Genomic DNA, 12,274 nt, shown 5'->3' with positions numbered 1-12,274 from the left:
TACGGCATGTGTTTTCTTTTTATAGGCACAGTCAATACTTTTCGATTCCACCACCTCGCATACGCAGGTGTGTGACAAGCGTAAGTTGTAAAGGTAGTTCAAGTGTCAACTAGATGACACTACGAGTAAGGTAATAAACTCTAATATAAAAGTCTATATTTATCCTGCTGCTGAGTTCACAAAAGAAACATATATATATATATATATATATATATATATATATATATATATATATATATATATATATATATATATATATATATATATATATATATATATATATATATATATATATATATATACATATAAACTGTGTGTGAAATAAAAATCACACAATCGTCAGTTGAATCTTATTAGTCAGTAAAGGCACAAAATTAGCAAGGTGAAGGTGCAGTCTTCATTAGGATTTCTTCTTCCTGGCATTTTGGAAAAGAACAACAGGAAGTAAAAGTCTGGAATTTTTGTAGCACAATTTAATATTATTTAGCACAGAAAATAGTTTACACACTAACTCACAGTGATTCACAATTTCATACATTCAAATATACTAATATACTAAATCATGTCTGTCCTCAAATGTTATTTAACCTCGTATGAAGCCACCTGACTTTTAGGTTAATCCATAAAATATGAATTTTCCTAATGTGTCCTGTAATCTTTAGATGTATGCAACACAGAGCCTTTTACTCACATTCTGATCTTAAATTCAGGGGAAACCAGAGAATTGTGATTAATATTAGCTCTGTTATCAGCTGGGTTTTAGATTACTGTCAGTCTTCACTACGCCTGCTTTCTTTGTAATAAGGAAAAGGAAAACTTAAATGTCTCTTCGTAGGGAATTCCTACTTATTGCACATTAATATTTTTTTTAAAAATCTTCATATTTGAAGGAATTTGACTTATTAAGACAGCAAACTGTAAAGAACTGCAGAAAATGAGACAAGAGAAAGTGTGCAATGACATATAACAAAGGTCCCCGGCTAAATTTGAACTCTGAACGTTTCAGTTGCATGTTACATGCTGTTATATGATACAGTACACATTTAGACTGCCAGAACACCGTCTAAATCATCTTCTTCACATCAGCAACTACTAACATATCCAATATTATCCTTTTACATTTTATTGAATTTGTAAGTGTAAAATAATCCGGTGTTATTACTTTCAAATCAAACAATTATCTCTTTGGCTAATGGCAGATGGTTATGGAACAACACTCTGAATCACTGAAGGATACCATTAAAAGGTGCAGGGATGGTTTTTGAGTGCATTTTTATGCAGCATGTGAGAATTGCTCAGATCTGGATTTTTAGAACCCTGCACTGCCTTCATCACTGGTTCAGTTCTTGTTATCATGCTCACGGCACAACTCTGTCATCATGTTGACCTCCTTCCAGGCTTGCGTCTCTCTGAATGGTCTCCCACGCTGTTTGGCTGCGACCTCCTGGCTAAAAATAAACCGTGGCCAATAGGACTGACGTAGCAGGAGAAACACAAACCTGGAGACGAGCTGTGCATGCAAACACACTCAAATTTATTTGTTCGGAGACACATTCACACGCTGGATCTCTTCTCTGCGTGGTGCACAGATTTGATGATACATGTGGTACTCACTGGGTGAGCACAGAGTGAACCGGGTTTAAACTGAACCCCTGGCATCGTGCATTCCTGACATCATCCAATCCACTTTACTGCACCACAGAGAATCAAATTATCATCCTGAGTTTAATAGGAGAAGCTATAAAGTGAAGCGAGCACAGATAGCCTAAACTTTTAGAGCTACAACTTTTCTCATTGCGTCAGCAGTCTGCTCCACGGGTATGGTGGAGCCGTACCGATTTACAGTAGTGTTTTACAATTAAACACCTGCCACTCATGTTCAGTCAATGTCTGAGGAACCCTGGAGATAATCAGACCCCTCTGCCGTGCTCAGTGGAAAACCATGCAAAATGTCCCTGTCATTAACAAACTGGACTCAGTTTGCAGCTTCATGTAGTTTGTTGTAGTTTTCCGTTTTAGATATCAGCTTTGCCTAGGTTATGTTTTCATTCTGATCTTGTTAGTTATTAACTTTTTCCCTTCCATCCTATGTTCTGCATGCCAAGTCTGAGTTTTTTCTTTGTCTTTACTTGGGCTTGTCGAGCTCATGTGTCTTAGTCTCTGTCTCAGTTTTAGTTTCCTGTTTCCTCAAAGCTCCACAAGGAGCGCCCAATTTAAGTCCTAAAGTTCACCAATCTAATTAGGAAGCACACAGGGTGTGACTGAGGGAAAGGATTGGGCTATCTAAATACACATGACTGTAATCGGGGGAAACAAGATGTGGCACAATCAACGTAATCATACACAAGAAGTAAAACTGCAGATAAAACAGGTAAAACAGGAAGTAACAAAACATGAAACTTGACACAAAGAAACACAGAGGAGGCTCGGAAAATAAACCGAGATACAAGGAATCAGTTATTAACAGAGATGGGCAGCAATGTGTTACTGTAATCCGATTACTTTTTTAAGTAACGAGTAAAGTAAGGCATTATATCGCAAAAAAGTAAATATGTCTACTGTTACTTACCCGTAAGCACGCTGCGTTACTGCGTTACTAAACTGTGATTTTGTTTGTGAGAGTGTCTCATGCCAATGAGATAAGCGCATGCGACGTTCGTGGTAACAGACGTGTGCAGATCAACAATGGATAATATATTGAGTATGGGAGAGAGTAGGACTGTGCAGCGTTTAAAGCGTGGAAGTACTCACATTGAGTTTGATTCTGTAAAAAGTGACAAAAACATTAGTGTCCACTGTACATTGCGTGGGAAGAAAACTTCTTTTTACAGCGAACCCCTCCCCTAAACTTCTGAGCAAGCACTGAGCACGCTGCCGCAGGGATGTGACGTTCACAGAGAAACCCCCGAATCCTCCCACTGACATGACCACTGCAGCACCAGGCAAATCTCCACCGACCCCACTCCTGCTAAACAGGTGAAAATAGATTTAAGAGCAACAGGACTCAGTGCTGCGGAATCTTTGATTTTATTTATTTTTTGCTAAACACAAAACATTATTTTATTTTATACGCTGGAATATACAGAAAATAGGTTTAAATGTTAAATAAATTTCTTCAAGTCAAAGACTGTTGCATATAATTTAATTTGCGCTTATAATTACATTTTTGCTTAATGCAATGTGAATAAAGTTAAAAGATTAAAACTCAGTGCCGCTGAATCTTTGATTTTATTATTATTTATTTTTTGTTGTGTTTTACTTGCATCTATTTGAAAGAGTGAGTGTAAACACAAAACATTATTTTATTTTATATGCTGGAATATGCAGAAAATAGGTTTAAATCTTAAAAAATTTCTTCAAGTCAAAGACTGTATCATATAATTTAATTTTTGCTAGATGCTATGTGCATAAAGTTAAAAGATTAAAACTAATAAAACAATTTTAAAAAGAGACTTTTTCATTTAATTCAATTTCATATCATGGATTATGCAAAAAAAAAAAAATAGAATTGGGCTGAAAGGTCTATTGCTTTATTACATATTCAGATATCATGTTTTTAAAGAGTAACTAAGTAACTAATGAATTACTTTTGAAAATAAGTAATGAGTAAAGTAACATGATTACTTTTCTGGAGAAGTAATCAGTAATTAGCTACTAATTACTTTTTTCAAATAACTGGACCAACACTGGTTATTAAAAAGTAAAGAAAATAGTAAATAGAAACTGCATTTCAGAAGTGGCAAAACAGGAATATCTGTGAAAACAAGGGGAAAATATCCATGAAGTTATTTTTCACAGTGCTGTCACAAAGCTCCTTGTCCCTGTCATTTGTACTGATATTCAGTCCCATGTGGCCCCGAATCATTGCACCCTTTTAAATGATCCTGTTATGAGCCCAGCCTATCCACCTTTTAAATTATTCACAGTAGGAGCTCAACGTGTTTTGAATGTTCACACTTTAATGCCAAATGAAAACTCTGTGGAGGGACATTTAGAATCAGATTTAAGCCACAGCCTCCAATAGCGACTCACATGCCGTGTCATGGAATCTACCAGAAAGAACATACAGTGCTCTAATAAACTGAAATCTCCAGAAGTGAAGAGTGCACTCAGTGAAAACTGATATTAGGCTCTCAAATATCTGAAGCTTTATTGGCTTGAATCCAGACCAGAAGTGTGTGGGAGAAGTTAGCTGGACATTCCTCTCTGGTGTCTCTACAATTACACATGAACATGCAGCCCAGCGGGCCTTTAAACAAATCAAACAGCTGTAACACACCACTGCACCTGACTGCAGTATCACTAAGACACTAAAGCACAGACAAATGTGTAAAACTATAATTTATTGCAAGACTTAACAGCTTGATAATGCATTGTTTCACCAGCTGGTCAGTACTATGTACTAGGACTAGTATTATGATGATCAGCTACACCTGATTACTTGTGGAAAACAATTTGCAAACATCTTATTCCTGCTTTTGTACCCAATTTTCATCATGCTTAATGTTTAATTATGGCTTTTTTCTGAAAAGAACTGTATTATTTTTTAAAAAAAAGTAGTTTCATAGTTAATGAAGAGCTTATGATTTGGCGATGCATGAGTTTCATAGGATGGTGACATCATATAATACTGGAAAATGTTAGCCACATTAGAAAGCCTCGGCTGCTGATCACAACTCATTCAAAAGACAAAAGACGATGCTTTAGCAGCTACAGCTTGGAAAATAAAACCGACTGATATACATCTCTAATAGCATCACTTACTATGAATGTAATATAGGACTATAATTTAAAGGTGAAGACTGAAGATCACTTGAAAACAGCAAATCTCTCTTAATGAAAAATTTGTTCATTTACGACTTTCATTTGTCATAAACTGTGTGCGGCAGAGGAAGCGAGGACCCAAATGCAGACTCCAGGATGCAAAAGGTAAACTGAAAAAAAAAACAGCTTTATTGCTGAACACAAGGAAAACCGACATTAACTAAACTGAGAATACAAAATAAACTAGACGGGCAGACAAGCTGGTAGACGGAAACACACAGTGAGGAATGAGGGAGATCGTGACACAGGACAGAGGGAGACCTGGAAATAAATACACAGAAGGATAACGAGGAAGTGAGAACACACGGGGAACACAGCTGACACGAATTAACATGACGCCACAGGGAAGCAGAACAAGACACACTGAACATGGAAACACGAGACCTTCACAACAAAACAGGAATTGGAGGAACACAAGACTGAGTTTGACAGAGGAGTGGAGGAAAGGCAGACGAGAGGGAGCAAGGGAACACCGAGGAGCGAGAGGAGACATGATGGGCTGGGGAAACAGAATGGAAGACAAGGAAGGAAACAAGACGCAAGGGCTCACACAGCATATATAAACACCGACACAAAACGAGAGAGACACAGAGGGCAAAGACACAAGAGGGAATCTAATAATCAAGAATCTAAACAGGGAATAACAGAAACTCACAATAGAATAACTAAAACTATAAATGAATATAAACCATAATACAAAATATTACTAGAACACAAGAAACTCAAAATGCTGGGTCAAAGGACCCAGACCCTTGACATCATTTAAGGGCTCTTCTTCTTCTTCTTAATCTGCAGCACATTTTTAACACATTTCACGTGTTGCACAGGTGCCTTCCTATCACAGTACCACACTGGAATTTGCTGAGCTCCTGAGAGCGACCCATGCTTTCACCAGTGTTTGCAGAAGCATCTCCAGGTGCTTGATTTTATGCAGCTGCAGCTATGGAAGGGACTAGAAGACCTGAATTCAATGTTTTGGATGGGAGAGTGAATACTTTTGGCATTATAGTGTTGTTAGGACAGTCACCTCACCATCAGGAAGTTTGGATCCACCTGCAGGTTGGGGCCTTTCTGTGTGGAGTTAGCTTGCTCTTCCTAAAACAATGAATGAATCAATCAAACCATGCTGAAACCTTTTTACTTTCTTAGAAATATATAGTTTTTGTGGCTCTTTAGTTTGACCAGTACCATTAATGTATTTGTGCTGATGTTAGACATTTGCATAAGTAAAGGTCACAAGTTTGAAGAACACTTTACGTTAAGATGTACCGGCTTTTGTGACCTCTGGCTTCCTTCTCTCTTGCCTTCTTGCAGCCTGGGAAGTATTTTTGTTGCCTTTCTTTTGTTTATTTTGTTTGTTTGTTTGTTTGTTTATATGTTAACTGGTTAATCCTACTTGTTAGATTCCACCTTGAGTTGTGGTGTAATATTTGGGGTGGGGGTGTCTGGGATAATATTTATTTCTGGAAGAGTTTACTTCTTTGCGCCCCTGAGCTTGTGTAGATTTCGTTTTGTATGGGCTTGTTAAATGATGTGTTGAATATTAAGGGTGAGGGCTGCCAGGTTCAAAGAGATTCCCCACATGAATGAATATAACCTATAATTAGGTTTCAGTGTATAATGAAGTTCTTGTTAATTACATGTCATATCTTAGCTGAAATATGTACCTTTCATTTGCAGTCTTTAAAAAATATTTAAAGATATAGATTTTAATAGTTCTTTTACACATTAGAAAAGAAAATCATAATGAACACATGTGTGCTTATATCATGACTAACAAAACAAACCTATCTCTGAAGTTTGGTCTGTGTTTGAGTTTTCATGAGTGTTACTCAGACAGCCCAGGTTTCCTGGAAAGAAAAAGGATTTGAGGACAAGAGGAAATGAGAGTGTAATCTTGAGTGACAGACCTCCCCACCAGCATGTGGATGTCTGTCGTCAAGCCTGAAGCCGTTATCAGTGACTGCAGGCGTGCACTCTTTAACACCAAAGTGCCCTGGAAGAAGAGACAGCCGGACAGCGAGCTTCAGACTGAGTGAGGAGAGGAAATTAAAATGCAGAGTGTCTTCACAGGTGGCAGACTCCTGTTGACTCATGAAAGCTGACACAAGGCGGTAGCTATTATCGTTACTTAATGTATGTATGGCCACGCTGCTGCTTGCTGCAGACATAATAATAATACAGGCTAGCCAGGAGCACCGTGGGAAACCCCACAGTGGACATAAGTCTGCTGTGATAGGATGTGGTGCACTGGGCTTTTATTAAATGCTGAACACTGCCCACACAGTGTGATATACAATAATGGAAGCTCCTACCTTATTAAAGCTTCAGAAAAACTGTCTTTATACGGAAAATATAATTATGTGGCCATTAATCCATCAAAGGTACTCACCTGCCACTCATGCCAAATATTTGCTTTTCTCTTTCATCAGTGTTTATACCCGAATGTGCCTATATAACACTTACATGTCTTCCTCTAAAGACATGTAAGTGTTAACAAATAGACATAACAAAAAACAGCAGACAGTTTCGTTTGCATGTGTCAAGATAAAATGTAGGGGATAATTGTTAGAAATAAATCAGGTGCCACTGGGCAAGAGACGGGGTCTTATTTTCAAAAGTAATTAGTTACTTTATTACTTAGTTAATTTTTAAAAACATGATACACAACCTGAATATGTAAAAAAGCAATAGACCTTTTAGCCCAGTTCTATTTTTCTGCAAATCCATCATATAAAATTGAATGAAAAAGTCTCTTTTTAAAACTTGTTTTATTAGTTTTAATCTTTTAACTTTATTCACATTGCATTAAGCAAAAATGTAATTATAAGCACAAATTAAATTATATGCAACAGTCTTTGACTTGAAGAAATTTATTTAACATTTAAACCTATTTTCTGCATATTCCAGCGTATAAAATAAAATAATGTTTTGTGTTTAGCAAAAAATAAATAAAATCAAAGATTCAGCAGCAGTGGGGTCGGTGGAGGTTTGCCTGGTGCCGCAGCGGTCATGACAGAGGGTGTACAGCGGACGCTAATGTACTTCCTTGCATTCTATATTATCCACTGTTGATCTGCCCATGTCTGTTACCATGGGCATCGAACGCGCTTACGTCATTGTCATGAGATACTCTCACAAATGCAGTAATGCAGCGTGCTTACGGGAAAGTAACAGTAATCTAATTACTTTTTTGCAATAGTAATCCCTTACTTGTTAGTTGAAAAAAGTAATTGGATTATAGTAACACGTTACTTGCAACACGTTACTGCTCATCTCTGAAGACAACTAACTGAACCCCACTAACTGCCTGTTGTTAAACTGTGGGAGGAACCTGGAGTCTCCAGAAAGAACCCAAGCAGACAGAGGGGTATCATGTAAACGCCACATAGGAAGGACAGTGGATTCAAACCCAGGACCTCTCGAGACAACAGTGCTAGCCACCGTGCTACCATGCTGCCCTGTGAATTTGCCTTTGAATTGTGTTATGATTTAAAGTTGTGCAACATTGGTTACATGGTTGCTTGGACTACACGGGACTTGTCAGCTGTGTCTGTGTTGGTGGATTTTTGGAGCACTGTTTGAATTCCTCCATCAGCTGTTGCAGAGGTCATCCAAATGACTGTGGCTATGAGAATAGCTATTGAAAATAAATGGATCCTGACCACCTCTAATCTCTGTTACAGCTCACAGATAAAGGGAATCTATCTATCTATCTATCTATCTATCTATCTAAAGAGGTAAATCTAATATGAAGGCAAGTGGAGCAGCCATTACATAATATTATTCTTAGAGTCTGTAAGCGAGGCTGAAAACTCATAGTTTCCTGCAGTTGTGTAGTTGTCATTGTTCCGTGCTGAAACAGAATCGCTGCACTGCCTGAGCAGAAAAAATCAGCGGAGCTCAACCAACCTTCTCTTCTCTGCAAAATGAATGAGGGCAGCCAGCCACAAAAAGTACCCGGTTTCTTATGTCTGTAGTTACAAAGATAGGGGAAGAATGCAAACAGTTCACATTATAGAAGCTGCTGGTGCAGAGCTGCTGTGCCTATTCCTGCCACAAAAAGACATAAAGGACGATTCAGGATGATTGCAGACAGAAACACCAACCAATTAAAACTTTGACACCGAATCACATTCCTCGCTCCTTCGACCAAACACATCTCAGGCTCCAGTGTGCTCTGCCAGCAGATCTATTGTCAGCGGGATGGATTAAAAACAGCCACATTTCCCCTGGGCTGACAGGCCCTCCCTGTGTTATTCTCTAGAGAGGACGTCAGCTCGGCATTATTAAGGGACCGCACCATCTTAATTACTGGCTGTCATGGTCTCTACTGTTTCCTCGCTTGGAAAATTATTCTCTTCTGCAGTGCTCGATCGATCAGTCCATCCATCCATCCTTAGAATAAAAGCTTACTTTGCATCATGCGGTGAAGATCTAAAGGTGAATAATGACTGCTACACCTCTGCATCATGTAGCATTGCTTCATTTCACACTCAGATCACACCAAAAACACCAGTATGACAGAAGAAGTACCTTGGGTGCTGATCCAAGCTGAAATGGAAAAATAAAGTTTTTCATCTTTTTGTAAATACAGTGTATACTCTGCGGACTACCAGCGATGTCCTAGATTCAACCGTCTCGGCTGACACCACCTCCAACACTTGTCTGTTGTTGCTATGTGCTATGAGAATGCTAACACGCAGACTTTCTTGAATAATTTACACGACTTTGTTTTTTTGTAACCTTGGAGGCAAGAAAGACACAAAAGTGAGATCTTAGAAAAATATGACAAGTGCCTTCTCATCTACCGACATTATTTCACCTTGCAGCAGGCAATCCCAGCTGATCACCTTTCCCATTAATCCCTTAGCTGTGTTTCAGGTATTCTCCCACAGTGCTTGGAATTACTTGCAAATCGCTGCTTAAACTTTGCTTTTCATCACGTTGGATTTGGTGTGGACACCTTCTGTGTCATGCAGTAGCATTACATCATTTAGCATTAGAATTACCACATTTGCATTACAGACTGAAAAGGTAGATGCTGTAAATGAGCCTATTTTTCCAGTCTGTGATAAACAAATAGGACAAAAATGTTACAATGCTTCAACATGTTTAGTTAGTAAACAAGATATTAATTAAGTCTAATACATTTCCAAGCATAAAAGAAGCAAAAATGTTTTACCCAAGCATTTGACTCCCATGGTTTTACAATTTTTTTTGCTTTGGTTTTTACTCTGATTTTGTATTTTTGCACGCTATTAGATTTAGATTCCAAAACTACTTGATTACCTTTAATTTTTAACTTTAATATTAATCTTTTTAGATTGCCCGGGTGTTTGAAAGCCAAATTAAACAATCATAAATAACATAAAATAATAAATTAAATACTATAGTTTCACAGTCATATTGGCTGTGGTAAAAAAAAGGACAATGATGCACATGTATGGGAATAGATAATCAGTTTAACCAAGTTCAACAATCATACCTTGAATTTTATTTGCACTCAAGAATGCACAAGACACTACGATTTTTCATAGAGAACTTTATTGAATATATCTTTATATTTATATATGTATATATTTATATATACCTTATATTTTTTGTCTTTACCAACGAGGATCAGTATATTGTATTGTATTGCTTCCCCTTTTCCGTATTGTTCCTTCCGTGTATCAGTCTGCTGAGTGGAAATTTACTAGTTTTCCATCTGAAGAGTTTCATGTTTGACTTGTGTCAGCAGCCTAGGTGTTGGGAAAAGAACCTGGTGACTCACGCTGGCTTTACAATGGCTTTCACATCAGGACATGAATTGAAAACGAAAGAACGAGATCTCTGCTTTTGAGCTTGTTTTCATAAACATTTTGCAGAAAGCAAAACTACAAGATTAGGACGTGTTATAGAGTCGATTTAGTGATTCTGTAACAAAGATGTAGTTTGTTGTACTCAAAGATTATTGTGTAAAAACCATAGACAGCACCAACACAGACCACATTTACTTTGCCAGCACTTAGGCTACTGAGCATGTGTCACAGGCAGGCATAAAGCCTTTTATAGCCCAAAGTTACAGGTGTAGGAACTCTGAAACAATATAACATTAAGAATATCTATACATACCACCACCAAAATAAATAGATTAATATAAAGTCTATCGCTTACAGTTATACACTAGTCAGAACATTAAAAACACTGATTATTAGGCTACGTTGGTAATGTTTAGAAAGTAAAACATCAATTCATTTCCTACAACGAAATGAAGACAAACTGATGATGGAGAGAAATGAGGATCAGGGTTATAGAAGAATAAAATGGAAGGAGAGTAAAATAGTTTAGAGATAGAGAAAACACCAAAGAAAAATCTAACATTAGGAAACAGGGCCGGGGATGTGGTGAAATCTGCCAGCTGGCCATCGTCAGTCCAACAATCAGCAGTTGCCTTTATATTATACAGGGTGGGCGTGTATGCAGCAGCCACTTGTCCCCCTAACTTCACACGCTCATGTTCACTGTCAAAACCCCCAAACAAAATAGTTATGAGAATTATTTTAAACTGGACTAAATTTGCAAGCTGCTAGACCCAAATGAAGCAGTTAGTAGAAGGATACCTTTCAGATTCTGAAAGGGGTTTTAAGTGATCAGGTGCAGAAAACTATAATGTACTGATGTGCAACATGCAGCTAGCTTACATAGCATAGCTCTGGAATCACTTGCTAGCTTGGAAAGTTGTCGGATAATAAAGACTTTCACAGGAACTCGATGTTCTGCAGCGCCATCAGTACCATATAATGCCAGATCTCCATGACAACTCAGTCTCAAGAAAATAAACCCGCACATCCTAACGCTGCTAATTGTAACTGTGATTTACACCTCGATGTCTTGCCAAACTGGATTTTCATAGAGGCAGACCTCTAAATTAGAAAAACAAAATGACATAAATAATAAACAGCTGACAGGTTATATAGGCCTATTGATCCAGTTGCCCAACCTTGTTCACAAATAAGACAAACGTTTCAAAAATATTTCTCTAAAAGAAAACGGAAGAATTAATTACATGAAAACAGAATAAAAGCAGAATAGAAAAAAACTTTTACGCTAAAAAGATTATACACATTCAAAGTGACAACTGGGTAAAAAGCAACAACAACAGCAAAAATAACAAACAAACTGTGGTCCAGAAAGTTGTCTAGTAATATGTAGAATGGTTAGAAAAGAAAAATTACTTTCTTTCAAATACTGACGTGCCCCTGAGCAAGGCACATAACACCCAATTGTCCCAGGGGAGCCACTCCTAAACTGACCCAACACGGAGGCTTTTATCGGCCAGCTTCCAGTTCCAGCGATGTGAGGGTGAGCAGGGTGTTGCTGAAACAGAGCATGCATGCTCAGTCAACTTTCCCCGAACAAATCAAAGCTGATAAAATGAATAAGAGGATATATAAATGAATTTACA

Source organism: Oreochromis aureus, linkage group 22 (genome assembly GCF_013358895.1).
Source record: "Oreochromis aureus strain Israel breed Guangdong linkage group 22, ZZ_aureus, whole genome shotgun sequence".
NCBI lineage: Eukaryota > Metazoa > Chordata > Actinopteri > Cichliformes > Cichlidae > Oreochromis > Oreochromis aureus.
This window is presented reverse-complemented; position numbering follows the sequence as displayed.